This window comes from Triturus cristatus, chromosome 7, assembly GCF_964204655.1.
Source record: "Triturus cristatus chromosome 7, aTriCri1.1, whole genome shotgun sequence".
Lineage (NCBI taxonomy): Eukaryota > Metazoa > Chordata > Amphibia > Caudata > Salamandridae > Triturus > Triturus cristatus.
In genome coordinates, this window is record NC_140590.1 from 1160717994 (window position 1) to 1160733599 (window position 15606).

A 15606-nucleotide genomic window follows, 5' to 3' on the forward strand; every position below is an offset into this window, starting at 1 on the left:
ATCAATGTAGTCCCAACAACGGTTCAGGTACACCACTTAGGAAAAAAGCACTTTTGTAAAAAGGGTGAAGGAATACATTAAAAAATAACAATCAAGAAAAAGAAAATGTATATATACTACCCAAATATTGGGCTTCTGCTACACACAATACCCATGTACAAATAATCTTTACAAATATAGAAAATAAATTTTAATATTATCATCAACAAAAAAAACACATGTAAATATAATAATCGGGGCACTCATACAGTTACACAGACGCGGTGACAATTGTGAACATTGACAGGTGTAAACAGATAGTGGCTGAGGGAAAATCACAAAAACAGGTTTCTAAACAAAACAAAAATACACAACAAAAACAATAGTATCCTCATTCATTGAAGCCACATTAATGGCGTCAATGGCGTTTCAACCCTTTAAATGATTCGAGGGTCATCATCAGGACAGAAATATCAATTTTGAAGAGAGTCCACTTTAGTTCAATAGAAACTTCTAGGGATAAAATATATGTACATGGGTTTCAAAAAATAATTCATATTGAGTACACAGATATAGTCACGGTGGTGATCTGAGTCAGAAAGAACCTTTTCATATACCCCAAAGAAAAGAATTGAGAAAGAACCCAAAGAAGTGTGGGACTTTGAAGATAATTCATGTTAAGTTCCCAAGTATGATCGAATTTCTAATATAAAGCCAAATAGTCCATAAAGTAAAAAATTAAAAAATTAAATGGTGTGCATGAAAGAGAAAGATCCAAGATTTTATTGGAAAAAATAATAATCACCTCAATCTACATAAACAGTCAGTCACCGTAAAAGATATATGGGACACAATAGCATTCGTAGCCTCAAATACATTGAGGTAGATACATAATCTGTCAAAATACAAAACAAAAAAGACAAAATATAAATTACAGCCATTTAATCTTAGCTTAATATAGAGCAAAACACCATAACTCCACATACCTGCTGTATTATCAGAAAAATCTGCAAGAAATTATAGGAGATAGAAACCAGACATAGGCTATCAAAGTACAGTCATCAGATGGATAAAGAAGAATTTAGAAATAAATGTGAAGTCCTTATGATAGAATAAATCCAATGTGCCCAAGTTACTCCTATTGAATACAACACCTAATGGCCTTGCATCAAAAGTACACAGTCATGTTGGGTCAGAGGATGCCAGTCGATCCATTCAATGACGCTGTAATAACAGAGGACACCCAATAAGCGTCCAATGTAAATAGTTCCAGGACTGCAAACATTTAAAAAAACGTATTCTTCCATTAAGGGAATGTATATAACATTAAAGGTCATACTGCAAGTGCCCACAATATACCAAATTAAACTATCTGCGGTTGCAACCGAACTGCTCAGTATGTACAGAGCCTGGTGCTCAAGCAGGCAAACTAGTTACCGATAACTTATAACGCATGCTATTTAAACAGCTGTACAAAATGGTCAAACATTGACCTAGCCAATTCTTTGGACCACTCGACTCGATTGGAAATCAGTAAATGGCTACGAAGTGGCAAAAACCAGCTCAGAGGCCTGTCATTCAACACATTCATAATAGTCCAATCACTTGTGAACAATGCCCCCAACCTATTTGTAACGCTACACATCACGGAGAAAAGTACTCGCTTACTATTTAGTGTCGACCCGCTCGTCCCACCAGATGACACAGAAATACTCTTTAAACTGGAAAACCCGAAAGACATTGGAAACTCACAAATCTTAAGTTGCCTCAGAGCCGTTGATCAGTGGATGATATGGAGCAATCTCAAATTGAATGCTTCCAAAACGGAAATACTCACATGTGGCGATTGGAAAAACGATGACCCACTCGCCGCCTGGCCTGACGAACTGGCAACAATGCCTAAGGAAGAAAGAAACCTCGGAATTACCATGGACTCCAAGCTATCAATCAATGCCCAAGAGAACAAACTAACAAGATCAAGCTTCCTTACTATAAAAACTCTGCAATGCATCTTCCCCCACCTGAGATTTCCACGCAAGGTCCAGGCTACCATCTCTCTTGTTCTGGCTAAACGTGATTGCGCCAATAGCCTCTGCTACGGATCATCTTTAACAACTATGAAAAGACTACTCTGACATATAAAACCACAAGCCCACATTTCGCCTGCCTTGAAGGCCCTATATTGGTTACCGATTGCCAAAAGATCCACATTCAAGCTGCTTTGTTTCACCTACAAAGTGATACGCGGAACTGGCCGGCTCTTTATCAAGAACAAAATCACCAAATATATTCAACAAAGATACTTCCGCTCTAAATTGGTAGTTTGCCTCAAAATCCCACCATACAAGAAAAAAAACATAGGTGGGACATCCTTCTCTGTTCACACAGCCAAACTATGAAACTCTTCACCCCCAACATAAGGATCCATGGATAACTACCTTACCTTCAGAAGACTACCCAAGAGTTGGCTCTTCCCCACATAACCTCAATACTCAAACATAAAAATACAGTTATTTGGATTATAAATGTGTACTTAGATATGTGTATTCCTTTGTAAAATGTGTAAAACAATCACGTTTATCATCGTGAGGAATACGAGATTTTAATAACGCCAACTTATGTTCGCGATAGGCTGCTAATAAAGTTTTCTTTGTTTACACTCCGTGGATCACGTCCTCACCCAAAATGGCTGCCATTCTTCTGAAACTCACCGTTCGCAAAAGTGCTTGATAGTGGCAATACAATCACGATAAAAAACCAGTACTTGGGGCCTCATGTTTATACTACATATCCTTGTATTAGTAGGATATTAGAATAGATTTATGCATGACTGCTGCATACCTTACTACGCGACCTCTAAATACTACCGTTAGCTCAGGTTGTACATACACATTCTTTTCCCGATATAAATGATACAAGGTACTAATACCTCTCATTTTGGGGTTTTCTGACATTATTGGAATACTATCTTTAACCCTCTTATATATGGCGCCTGTTGTGGGAACCCCGTATATATGTACGTATGACTGATTTCCGGTCATGTGACATCGTTTTTTTGAGATAAACACGCCGCGTCCCATCTACCGGCAACTCGGATTCGGAGCCAGACGCGAGGGGGTAGCGTCACATCTCAGATACGTTCTCTTCGACCCAGAGGTAAGAAAGAACTTTTAGCACTTTGGACACATTCATATATGTGGCTTACCTTCTCTTGATTTAGGGACTATATCTTTCACAGTTAGAATAGACGAACTCGTTTTTAAACGGAGACAATTGTATCTCTTTCTTACTAGATGAGGTTCGAACTAAAAAGTACTGAATACCGCCTGTAATTGGAAGTCCATACCTTACAAGGGCCTGCCCCCTACGTCGTATGAATGTATGACTTGGAATTATCGTCATACGTGATGTACGTATTAATCATCTTGACTTACAAAATTTTCAGCATTGTTATTATTTTAACTTGTGTCCTGAGACATAGGTATTGACAGCCATGTATCCTTTTCTCTTCTGTTCTTGCACTTTGACAGATATTCTTTACAAGACAGTGTTCAGGTCAGTTACTTATACATTTCCAATTGTCCAGTATAGCGAATTATTGATTTATACCCCTAGCGAGCCCATATTTTACGAGCCCATTTCTGTCTGCACTCTTGGCCCGCCCTTTATAGACTACACATACTGCATGAAACATTTGGGAAATATCACATGGAACGTACCCTCATCACATCTATAACCATTTTCACATACACCACTATATCTATACACGTTCGGATAGTCACCATCTTATATGATAAGGCTATTACTCACCTGAATTCACGGTGCAAGTCTGTACACGATAGCCTTTGGATACCGCCACCTACTTAAAAAAAAACCATAACTCTGTCACCTACCCTGGGAGCACATTTGTTTGCATTTGTTAACAAATGTCTGCAACATCTATAATAACATCTGACTAATGTGGAATATCATATTAATTTGTACCTAGCCGTGAACAAGTCGCATGTACAATATTACTAGAGGCGACGAAACACGTGTTGGCTTGGGAACCACTGTGAAGACTGTGAAACCACTATGAAAACGAGAATATTAAATTGAAGGAATACACAAGGAAGAAACGAAGACTTGTTTATTGTGTTACATGCCTAAATTACATAACAATTTTTGTAACCATATTTCTGCGTGTGCTTGGGTACTCTTAACCCTATTTCTTACCCTATATCCCTCTAAATATATCCTCTACCTCCACTCTCTGACTCATACCAAACCCCATTCTACTACTATGAGCCCCAAAATAACCCTTTCTAGACTCTTTCCTCCTCTTACCCTCCTTGCATCCTCTCAAACCTCTTAATATTCAGATCTCCCAAATAAGCCTTTCTAAACCCTCCCCTCTGACTCTTCACCCCTACCCTCTACTCATCCCAAGCCTCCTCCTGCTGCTATGATCTCTCCGAAGAAGCATTTTCTAGACCCTTCCCTCTTCTATCCCTCTTCTATCCTCCCGCTATCCTTTTCAATCCAACTAACAGACTTACATGTCTACCGCTCAAATTAATTTAATATTCCCCTATACTAATTTATCAGGGATTATTAATACGTAACTAGCCAGTGGCAGTGTGTTGCAGACATGGTGGGATGTTAGCAACCTGTGTCAATCTGTCCAGGGTGATGTGAGACGATACCAACAAGTGTATGTTAAGGGCACAGTGCGTAAGCCAAAATCCATCAGGTGTCATTTTGTCCCAAGGCAGTGAGCCACTACCACCAACAGCTAGTTATGAACTGATTGCACATTCACTGAGGCGAGCTCCCAAAGAGGGATTGGAGACCAGGAGGAGGCGAGCATGGCCCTTGGGCCCCACATTGGGGTTGGGTGGAGGTCAATTCAGGGTGGGGTTTAGCGGGACTTAGGGTGGTGTGCTGTTGAATCCAGGCCTCTTAGCTTTGACAGCCAGCATGCCACTCCCTCCTTTAGGGAGTTACAGAATTTTGGATGTAGGCCTCGGATAGTAATAGGTTAGGAGCACTGGTCATTGTTTCCTCGTTTTTAGTGTTTTGGGTTCTTCTTGGTGTGTTGGGATGCTGAGCTAGGGTTATAGCTAGTCAGGGTCAGAATGTGGTGGCGAAACACAGGCCAAGCGGACCTGGTTGTAGACCAGGCTTGGGTTTTCAGAAAGACTTGGACCCCCAACAGGCTAGGGGGTGGTGTGGTTAGCTTGTTCGTTGCCACAGAAATAAATGTGAAAGACGGAGTCATAGGAAGTGGCTGAGGCAATGCCTGCCAGTGCTGACAGGCCCCGCCAAATGGCCATTAAAGCAGTTGCCTGGGAGACCGGGACAGTGAAGTAGAAGGGGGAGATAGGGCCTTTGAAAGTCCTATCACTTGTAAGAGTCCTATCAGCGAGCATGGGTGCATCTTTGCTGTGACAGCCTACTGACAGGACACGAGGGTGAGCCTGGGCATGGAGGCGGTGAGCAGTGCTCATCGCCACCTGGCACCTGTTCCAAGTGCTGCTAGTTCTTTAGCTGTGTGCTTCACTCACACAGGCAGCAGTGGGTAGAGCTTGTAACTCACAAACAGCAGCAGAAGTGGAGGGGCAGAGAGGGAGACTTCAAGAGTCATGAGGTTGGAGGTAGGAGGCGTGAAGGGTTGTATGGGGCATCAGAGGGCACCAGAGGTGCATGAGGGTTTCCAGAGAGGGTGCTTTGATGGCAAGTGATGTGTGGTTAGGGAGCACAAGAAGGGCAAGATAACGTAAAGATGGGTACAAGGGTATTTTACAAGGTAGCAGCGATTTACCCAGCTGTCGGGTAAATAGTAATTTTCTCAGCTATTTACCTGCCCGCTGGCTAAATAGTAGAGATTATTTACTATTTGGCTAGCAGCCTTGGAAATAGCACAGAAACATCACTATTTACCTGACCACTGGATAAATAATAGAGATTCTGCACTGTTTGGCTGGAGGATGTGGAAATAGCAGAAACACTTCGTTATTAACCTGGTTGCTGGCTAAATGATAGAGATTATGTTTTGTTTAGTTGGCAGCCATGCGGATAGCAGAAAAACATCACTATTTACACGACCGCTGGCTAAATAGTAGAGATTATCAACTGTTCAGCTGGAGCCCTTGCAAATAGCAGGAAAAGTTCACTATTTTCCTGGCCACAGGCTAAGTAGTAGACATTCTGCACTGTTTGGACGGAAGCTGTGCAAATAAGAAAGAAACATCATTATTTACCTGGCCACTGACTAAATAGCAGAGGTTTTGTACTAGTTGACCAGAGTCTAGTGAACAAAAAACTTCTTTCATTACCCAGCTGCTGGCAAAACAGCAGATGTGCAATTAAGCCTGCAGCCATGCAAATAAACGTAATTATTTATTTGGCTGAAGGTTAATTAGTAGAAATGTTATTTTATTTGACCAGTAGCTTGCCAAGCAGCAAATAAATTTCAATATTTAGCCAGTAGCTGGCTAAATAGCAGAAATAATATACTATATTGCTGGTGGCTAACTTGGTAAGAAACTTCATTATTCACCTGGTGGCTGGCTAAATAGTAGATAGTGTGCACAACTTGGCCAGTATCCATGCAAATAGCAGAGCAACTTCACAATTTCCTGGCTGCTGTCTACAGCTTATTTTTATTTATTGTGCCTTATACAGTTTTCAACAAGTTTTCACAAAAGTAGAACTGCGAACAAGGAGTGGACACATTTGGAATCCGTCTCCTTTTGAAAACTAGAATCCAGATATATTATTATTTAATTCACAACTAGAGGTAGCAAATTCTGCACATATGTTTTGAAAATGGAACAGTAGTATGCAAACCGGAATATGTACTGTTTGTTCAGTGCACAACATACTGAATCACAGGGGGTTGGAGAACGACCTGCCTAATTAATATTCATTAGACAGGCGCAAATTTGCGACCCTCTGTGATTGGCTGTAATCACAGAGATGGTAGCCTACAAGGGACAGCACACCATCATGGAGTGGAGAAGTGGGGCTCACTGGTTAGAGGAGGCATACCCTGAAGCAGAGGTCAGACCTGGGACCAGGGTTCAATTCCCGACGCGGCAGGGTCTGAGCCCAAGTGTCCACGGACTCGATAATTCTCACTTCGGTGCCTACTCGAATCATGGGTTCACACTCTGCAACTCTGGGCAATAGCTTGCTTAATCTCCACTACGGCCCCCCCCTCCCGCGGCGGGATGCCTGGCTTTCACCTTGGGGATGCCCAGTACGGGTTATCTCGCAGGGAAAAAGCCAGGACGGGTTCCCAATGCAAGCGCCGAGATGCCCAAGGGTAAGTCGAGCGCTATATAAGAACTCACATACATACATACACATACATCATCCCTATGACCAGAACCAATAGTGGCACCTCGACCGAGAGCCATCACCTCTAATTCCAGAATCACTAACCAGCCTTCATCACCTGCAGAGATTCAATGCAAGCACACCCAAGCTTCTGCAGCATCTAGCTCCTTTCCTAGGCCCTGAACTGTTGGGGTGCAGGACCATGGTACCTACAGCAGTGTCTAGTGAACACTTCTTGGCACTGGGTATAATGTAATGTATCTGAAAGCTGGTCCTGTCATGCGAGGAGACTGTGCCTGCCGCTCTGATGAAGGTTCTGCTGGAAGATGCAAGACAGCACCACCCAGAGCAGGTTCAGCCATTCTGGGCATCAAGAGTGTGGACACCTGGAGGAAGCAGTTGGCAGAGTGAGCTGAAGATGACTCAAGCCTGCTGTAAAGGGTCGGTAAACATATTTAGTGGTGTGCCTTTACTCATCTTAGTTCTTGATGTAATGCTTGACTTCTCTTGCTTTGCTCACTGTTCCATGTTTGCGTTTCTTGTGCCAATATACTTGTTGAGGACTGCACAGCTCCCATGTGCAGCTGCCTCTCCCCTCTCTTCCTCATGTCTTCTCTATCAGCTTGTCCGGGTTTTCTTCCTCTCTTGCCCCTGCTCTCTGTTTTTTGCCCCTTTCACACTCTTATACATCATTCTCTACCACCTGGTTTTCCTTTCTCTTTTTCTCTCTGCCTCCTCTTGCTTTTATCTCTCCCAGGCCTATATCGTTGCCCTAGCTCCCTCTTTCCTTTTGTTTTTATCTCTGCAGTTCTTCTTTTTCTCTCTTTCTCTGTTGATGTCTCTACCTCTCTGGTCTCTCCAATCCCCCTTTCTCTTTTGTGCTGTTTCTCCCCTGTTTCTCTGTCCATATTGGTCAGTGTTAAATAATTACACTCATCATCAGCTTGTGGAGCTCTGATACCACTGTCCTGAAAACGTAGTGGTGACTTGATGTGTTTTGCCATGCCAAGAAAGCTGTGATCTTCCTGAAGCCCGTGTTCTCTACAGATGAAAATGGGAAGAGGTCTTCAGCCAACATCTGGCAATAAGGGTATTGAGTGGCCAAACAAAATGGTGCAACTTGTCGCTAGGCAACTGAAACTCCAAACTCTTCAGCCATGGTTGGCTGCCACAGGCTGGTATTGCATGGCACCGGTGGTGGTGCTGATGTTGAGGGCCCCCTGAAGGAACAGAACAGCACATTTCATACATTGCGCCCCTGGAATTGCACCTTTTTGGTCCCTCCCAGGCAAACCTTTGGTGATTCTAGATGTGGACACTTTGCCATGATCTCCCTAAACCTTAACCTAACTTCCCCTAACTGACAGGCCTGTGTAAAATAAGCAAGTTGCTATGTTCTGTTCGATCTAGTCTACGGTTACGTCTTTCCAGTGAAATGGCAGGAAAGGTTGATGCGGCCCGGCCGCATCGGGTGCACCTGGTTGATGGGTTGACATGGGAACCCCACACCCTTCCCAAACAGCGTGTTCATGTCCAAATATTCCATAAGCAGTGTAGTGTTGCAGCAAAGCTATTGGCTGATGTGCTGAGGTTGGTGAGTTCGGCTGCTCCTCTCAAAACTAATGACCGCCATCTTGATTATTGCCATTACACAATTGCCCTTTGGGCCCAGATAGTGGTGCCACCAGTTGTTGCTATTGTCATTGTGACAATCACAAGCTGCAGGTTTTTGCATGAGTGACTCCAACTCTAAACCGGAAGAACTCGTCAACGAATGCCTCCCCAGCTTGCTAATGCCACCACTAGCCCTGGCACCAGTATTTCCACTTGGAGCTTATGATGTCAGCTGAAGCAAGTTTGGCGCTAAACTGGCGCCTTTTGTCAGGGGGCTTAAAGGGTTCTGGAAAAAAAAACAAGTCCCTGTGCCACTCACCCCTCACATAAAGTTTATTTTAGCTAAGTGTCAGAGGGGCATATTATCAAGCACGGCGTTAAAATCATTGCCGCTTTAGCGGCAGAAAACTGCAGCTAAAACGGCGATAATGGGCTTGATAATATGCCCTTGAGAATTCCAATTGAAGTCCATGTTCTGGTGTGAACCTGGGCTCCTATTGGAATTCTCAAGGGCATATTATCAAGCTCATTATCGCCGCTTTCACAGCAGTTTTCTGCCGCTAAAGCGGCGACAATTTTAACGCCGTTTCTTGATAATATGCCCCAGAGAGTCTCTATGATAATACTAATTTTAGGGAGCAAGCCTGCTCTGGTACTACTCAGGGTCAGGCAAACTATAGGGTGGACATGGGAAAGAGAGGATCTACTGCCAGCAGACCCGACACCTCATAATAAAGGATTACTTGTAAAAACATATATGAAGTGCCTCAGGGAAGCAACCACCAGGAGCCCAAGGGATCCCAAGAGATTTATACAAAGCCATTGTTGAGTGATCCTTTGGATTGTCCTTCTCTCAAGGTGTATCCCAGGGTTTTGAAGAGTCCGGAACCTGGCAGGAAGCACAGCAGTCAGAACCACAGGAAGAACAACAGTAAGGCCCTCATTAGAAGTCGGGAGGTAATCGTGATTGAGTCGGTCACCAGAGTTAGAGATCTGATCAGGATGAAAGCTACTGTGATAAAAACATTCTAAAAGGACCTTAGTACACAAAGTGCCCCTGGGGTGCAATGGGCATGTGCACCCACTTTCTGCAATCCCATGGCTTCTTAGTATTGCAAATGGGGCTGCAGGCACTTGTGCAATCCCTTCTGTAATACAGAATGCTCCATAGCACATATTGCACCAGCGTGATCGCTGGAAGGCATTTCTTTATTTGAACAGGGGCCTGGCCCATGTAAATGAGGGAACACTTTGCCTCTCTACCTGTGCTGTATTATTGACATGTGCAAAAAGAACAGATGATGGACGGAATGCTGAACCAATCTTAATCAGTCTTGATACGGCTCCCAATGGGAACAGTCCAGCACAAACTGCCAGGCCAGGTCCTCCCTGGACCAGAAATACGCATCCTGAGACCGGTTTCGAGGTTTCACCTCTCATCGGCCAGGCTAGCTTGAATCTGGTGGGGTAGCGAGCATGAGACCCATGTCTGGGCATATCCTTCCTACTTAAGGCAACAAATGAAAAAAGAACAGATGATCGACGGAATGCTGAACCAATCAAATATTCACCTCAGTCACAGATCTGGGTTAAATCTATCATTTTTTTGCAAGCCACGCCATCCCAGTTTAGAATCAGCCATATACAAATCAGTCTTGACCTTGCTCCCCATGGGAACAGTCCAGTCTGAACTGCCATGCCAGGTCCTCCCTGGACCATAAACAAGCATCTCGGGACCGGTGAATGTTTGATTGGTTCAGCATTCCGACCATCATCTGTTCTTTTTGCATTTGTATTATTGACATGGGCACAAAGAAAAAGCAGCTCTCAAGGGGAGCACTGACTTCTTCCTGCAAAGAGATGGGGCACAGTCAGTGTACCCTCCTAGAGTGACCAATGAAATGGGGAAAATGTGATTCAATGATTCTCTGCAGACATTCCCCCTGCATGTGATTGTGGTCACTCAGTGCATCCACCTACAGGGAGTTCTCTGGCACCTTTTGCAAGGCAGACTGTGTTACCACCTCTAAAGGAAAGGCTGACCAGTTGCTTCAAACAGTTGGTCCACCTTTCTCTAATGTGTTACCCCCAGGACAGGTGTGACTTTGAGGCTGCTCTGGGGCAGTGCATTAACTGCAATAGGGTGCACTGACCAGGTATGTGCCCGGCACACCCTGTTCAAGGTGTGCCACAGTGCAGTGGGACAGTGCAACCTTTACATAATATGTCCCCTTGTGTTTCTACCATGGACTTTTCCCCAGCTAAAAGCTGGTGAAATGTTCAGGTGGGAAACTGGCTGAAATGGAGTATTATTGTAGGAGTTGTGCGTGGAAATACCATTTTCCTTGTAAGCCCCCATTTTTCAAGGACGCTTTGGGTGCAAGTTGGAATACCATGACATTATCACATCTCAAAATTATTGATACCTATTTTGGAAATTTAGCTTGCAAACTGAACATTATCTGCGCCATCTTGCCTCTCCCCAGCGCCACGCACAGCGAATGCACGGCCGCCATTTTAGGCACCCCACTCTCTCCCCGCTCACTCTCGATCGCCAGCGCTTTCCCCTGGCGCTGCGAGCATCCCCCGCGCGCCGACCACCCCCGCTCTCTCATACAGGCCATAAACCCTCTCTTTCTGCGCGACCCTGCTACGGAACCACATCCGACCGACATCCCATACATGGTCATGCCTCTCCTTTGATAACCCCCATCCTCTGCGCCCCATTGTCTGAACTGGTCCCAGGCCATCACCTAGCCCTGCGGATGCAGTTTATTGCCCCTACTGTAAGGGAAACACCCCACATCAAAGAGATTACAGTAGATCAAAGCCCCTACCCCCTGAGACCCGACCGGTCACACACACCCCCAGGAATTGGCGGAATACCCTGCTGCGCAATAGCCATCTCCTACTGTGGGTGGGGTGGGAACTTCTACTGTATCTATGTGTGGGATCGGATCTGAACCGGGGCTTCAGGGGATATTCTCCCATACATCAAGGGGACCTCAAGAATGTACTATGTGTAATAAAGCAATAAACCAGTGTATAAGAGACCAGGTCTCAGAGATGCAGTTAGAGCACCTCGTGACGATACCTTGCTGTCTGATCTGATGTGTTCTGCTCCGACGGAATAAAACTTTGTTTCCTGCCTTCCAGTCTCCGGCGCCTGCCTCTTTCATTGGTAAATTATCGAGTGGTATGAGAGGCGATTACCGCCGGGCAAATACTTGAAAGGTTATCGACTGAAACTGCCGCTACCATTTAACAATTGGCGTTCCAAACGTGGGGCCCATCAGCGACACGTGGATCCAGTGGGAGAGGTCCCGACGACAGAGTGAACGACTGCAACGATCGGGAGAGCTCCTGCCCAATAGACCCTCGTCTGGCAGCCGATCATCCGAACTTCACTGGTTCCGAGCAGACCTCTCTCGAGTGATCTACGGTCCTGACTGGGAACCATCAGGAGTGCCGCGGCAAATACGGAGAGTAGAGGACGATCGGGCGCTGGAGGCGGAAGACGAGAAACTGTCCACGCGGTCCGGGTAAGGTCGTGATACACGACAAATTGCGAAATAATTGATTGATTGTTTGAAGCTTTGGAAATACTAGTATTGCTCATTGATTGTTCTCTTTGAGATATTCGCTGTCTACAAACGGGGAGGAGTAGAAATACTCTCTCTCTCTCTCCCTTTGCAGATAGTGAAGGGTAGGTAACGCAGACTTTTGTCCCCGTTGAAACCCGTCGTGCCTATCTTTATCTCCCCATTGATTGATTGTCCGAACATTGATTGTTTTGAAGAATAGTGCTTTTTGAGATATTCTCTGTTTGCAAATAACGTAGAATAGGAATATTCTGTCTAGTCTTTGCAAATAGTGAAGGGTAGGTAACGCAGACTTTTGTCCCCGTTGAAACCCGTCGTGCCTATCTTTATCTCCCCATTGATTGATTGATTGATTGTCCGAACACTAGTTGTTCGATATTGGTTCTTTGGAGGTATTCTCTGCTTACAAATAACGAAGAATAGAGATATTCTGTCTAGTCTTTGCAAGCAGTGAAAAGATAGGTAGTGCAGACTTTTGTCCCCGTTGAAACCCGTCATGCCTATCTTCTCCCCACTGGTTGGTAGTTGGTTCTGCCCGGACCGCTTATTAGAGGTGAACCATCCGGCTCCACTGGAAGGCACCCCTAATAAGGACATGTTCACTAAATATGGACTAGTCGCCGTAGCTTATAGCAAACTGTGGCATAAATATACCAAGAAGGACCCCGAGAGTCAGTGGCCACTGATGGGATCCTTCGACGACCATAAGATAGAAGCGCTAGAAATAGCTCTGCGTAGCAATAAGACGACGCCTACTATGCTTGACAGTATCGGCATGTGGCGCAAAGAAGCAACGCAACGGAAAAAGAGGGAAGAAGTAAAAGCAGAAAAGGAATTACGAAAGGCAGCTCACCTTGCCGCTAGAAGGTTAGAAGAAGACATAAAGGAGAGAAGGGAAACTAAACTAAGACAGGAGCCCGAAACCTCAGGCCAGTACGCTGTTAGGACCCCTTCTTTGCTCTACCCTGAGTTGTCCTCCAAGCAGCGAACGAATGACGAATTACTGTTAGGTCCCCCGATCATTTACATGCCCCCTCCGTATGCACCCTCCCAATCAGTAGTGCAACACCCACAACCCCCGAACACGAGCGAAAGCAGTACAGGGGCCTCGGCCCTCATGGCCTCCGCGCCGGCTGAGCCTCTTGTGCCGAACCCAACGTCGGCTATAACGCTAGATGACCATGAGATGAGAAAGAAAGATTCCACCAGAATGAATCGATTAACTAAGGATGAACGAGCAGGAATTGATAAGATAGTAGGGACGCTGGTGGAGCGAAAAGAAAGTGAGGAGTATATAACAGACGTGTATAACTCGTATGCCGACAGCCGCAGACGACACTTCGTCGTACGGCTCTGTTATCACGCCCTGAATGCATATGAGGACAGATACCACGATAAAGGTCCCGAAGGGTTAGCGGCCCTATATAGGAAGGTAGACATTGGGGAAGAAAGAGAGGGCGATGTAACGAACCTCTTCACTCGTACACTCGAGGTCTACCGACACCTTAAAGAACATGGACAGACCACCAAAACAGAAACCCCCATAGCAACTAAACCCCAGGGAGGAAGGGCTGATGCCATGATGCCCATTAAAGAAGCTGCCCCCTACTGGGTCCCCCCACGGGGTCAGGGAACACACGACGACATCAACCACCAAGATGCGAAGGGAAGGGTTGTATATAACTGGGTCTACCAGCCGTGGGACCGGCAAGATATTTTGACTTTTAGAAAGACTCTACCCGACTTGAGAAAGAACCCGACTGCCTTCTACACAGAATTGGGTACAGCCTTAGGCTCAACGATAATGACGTTAGCAGATATCGACTTGTTCTTTGGGCTATGCCTGCCGGCTGATGTGTGGAAACAAATCCGGAAAGTTGACCAGGCTGAGCCGTTCGGATATACCTGGGTACAACTCGATACCATAGATAAACAGCGAGAACCAGGACAGAAACCCCCGAAAGCCATCTTAGAGCTCCCAGACAAGATTGTACAAAAACTGAAGACTCTAATCCCAGAAAGAAAGGTAGACTGGTCGATAGTGACGGCTTGCCGCCAGAAACCCCAGGAGGATGTGTCTGAATACTTCTCCCGATTCGAGACTCTGTTTTCCGATTACAGTGGCCAAGACATGACCACCGCAACCGGACACCACCTCTTTGTCCAGAATTATGTAAAGGGTCTGTCACAAGAAGTTTCCCAGAAGCTACAGACCAGCGAGAGTAGTTGGGCAGCCTCCAAACCCGCAGCAATTCTCCAGATGGCCCAATACTACGAAAACCAGAAGAACGAGAACGATAGGGCGTCAGAGAAGAAGAAAAAGGAACTAAAGGAGAGGGTAATGATAGCACAGTTGCAAGGGGTGACCATAGGAAGGGAACCCCCGAAAGAGAATTACCAACCAACCGCCCCTAGAAAGCTACCCCCTAGAGACCATACCCCTACACCCTACAACGGACGGAGAGACTTAGATGGGAACCAATGTGCATTCTGCAAAGGGTTCGGACATTGGAAATCCCAGTGCCCGGTTCTTCTGGAACTGAACAAAAATAGAGACCCCAATAGACACAACCGGAAGTTTGTTGATACCCACCATCAACGTCACCAAACTTGATTAGGATCACGTGCAATCGAACAAACGCCATTTTTTTTCAAATACACTGACTAGATCACTGATACGTACAACGCTTCAACAAAATAGTATGGTCAAACATTTTTTAATAACTTATAAGTATAACAACATTCCGACAAGATGAACAGGTTAAAACATGTTTTAAACAACTATTTACATGACAGTCTGCTGTGACCTGCATCCCAAAGCATTCACGTCCACGTGACACCGTCCTCGCCTCTCCTTCCTCGAAGTTGCAACATTGGCCTGTTTTTGGGCGGTCCTTTTAGTTGACTTTGGGCTATAAAAGCCATGCAAAAATCCCTTGACATCAGTGGCGGGCGACTGTGCGAATAGGCCGGAGGCTATACGAAGCGCCGAAGTTCTGGCAACACCAAGGCGGAGTCCGCCACGCTGTACGGACCTTCCCGTCTTCTTTCTTCTTTTTTCAATAATGGCTGATGCCCTGGCGGGGGG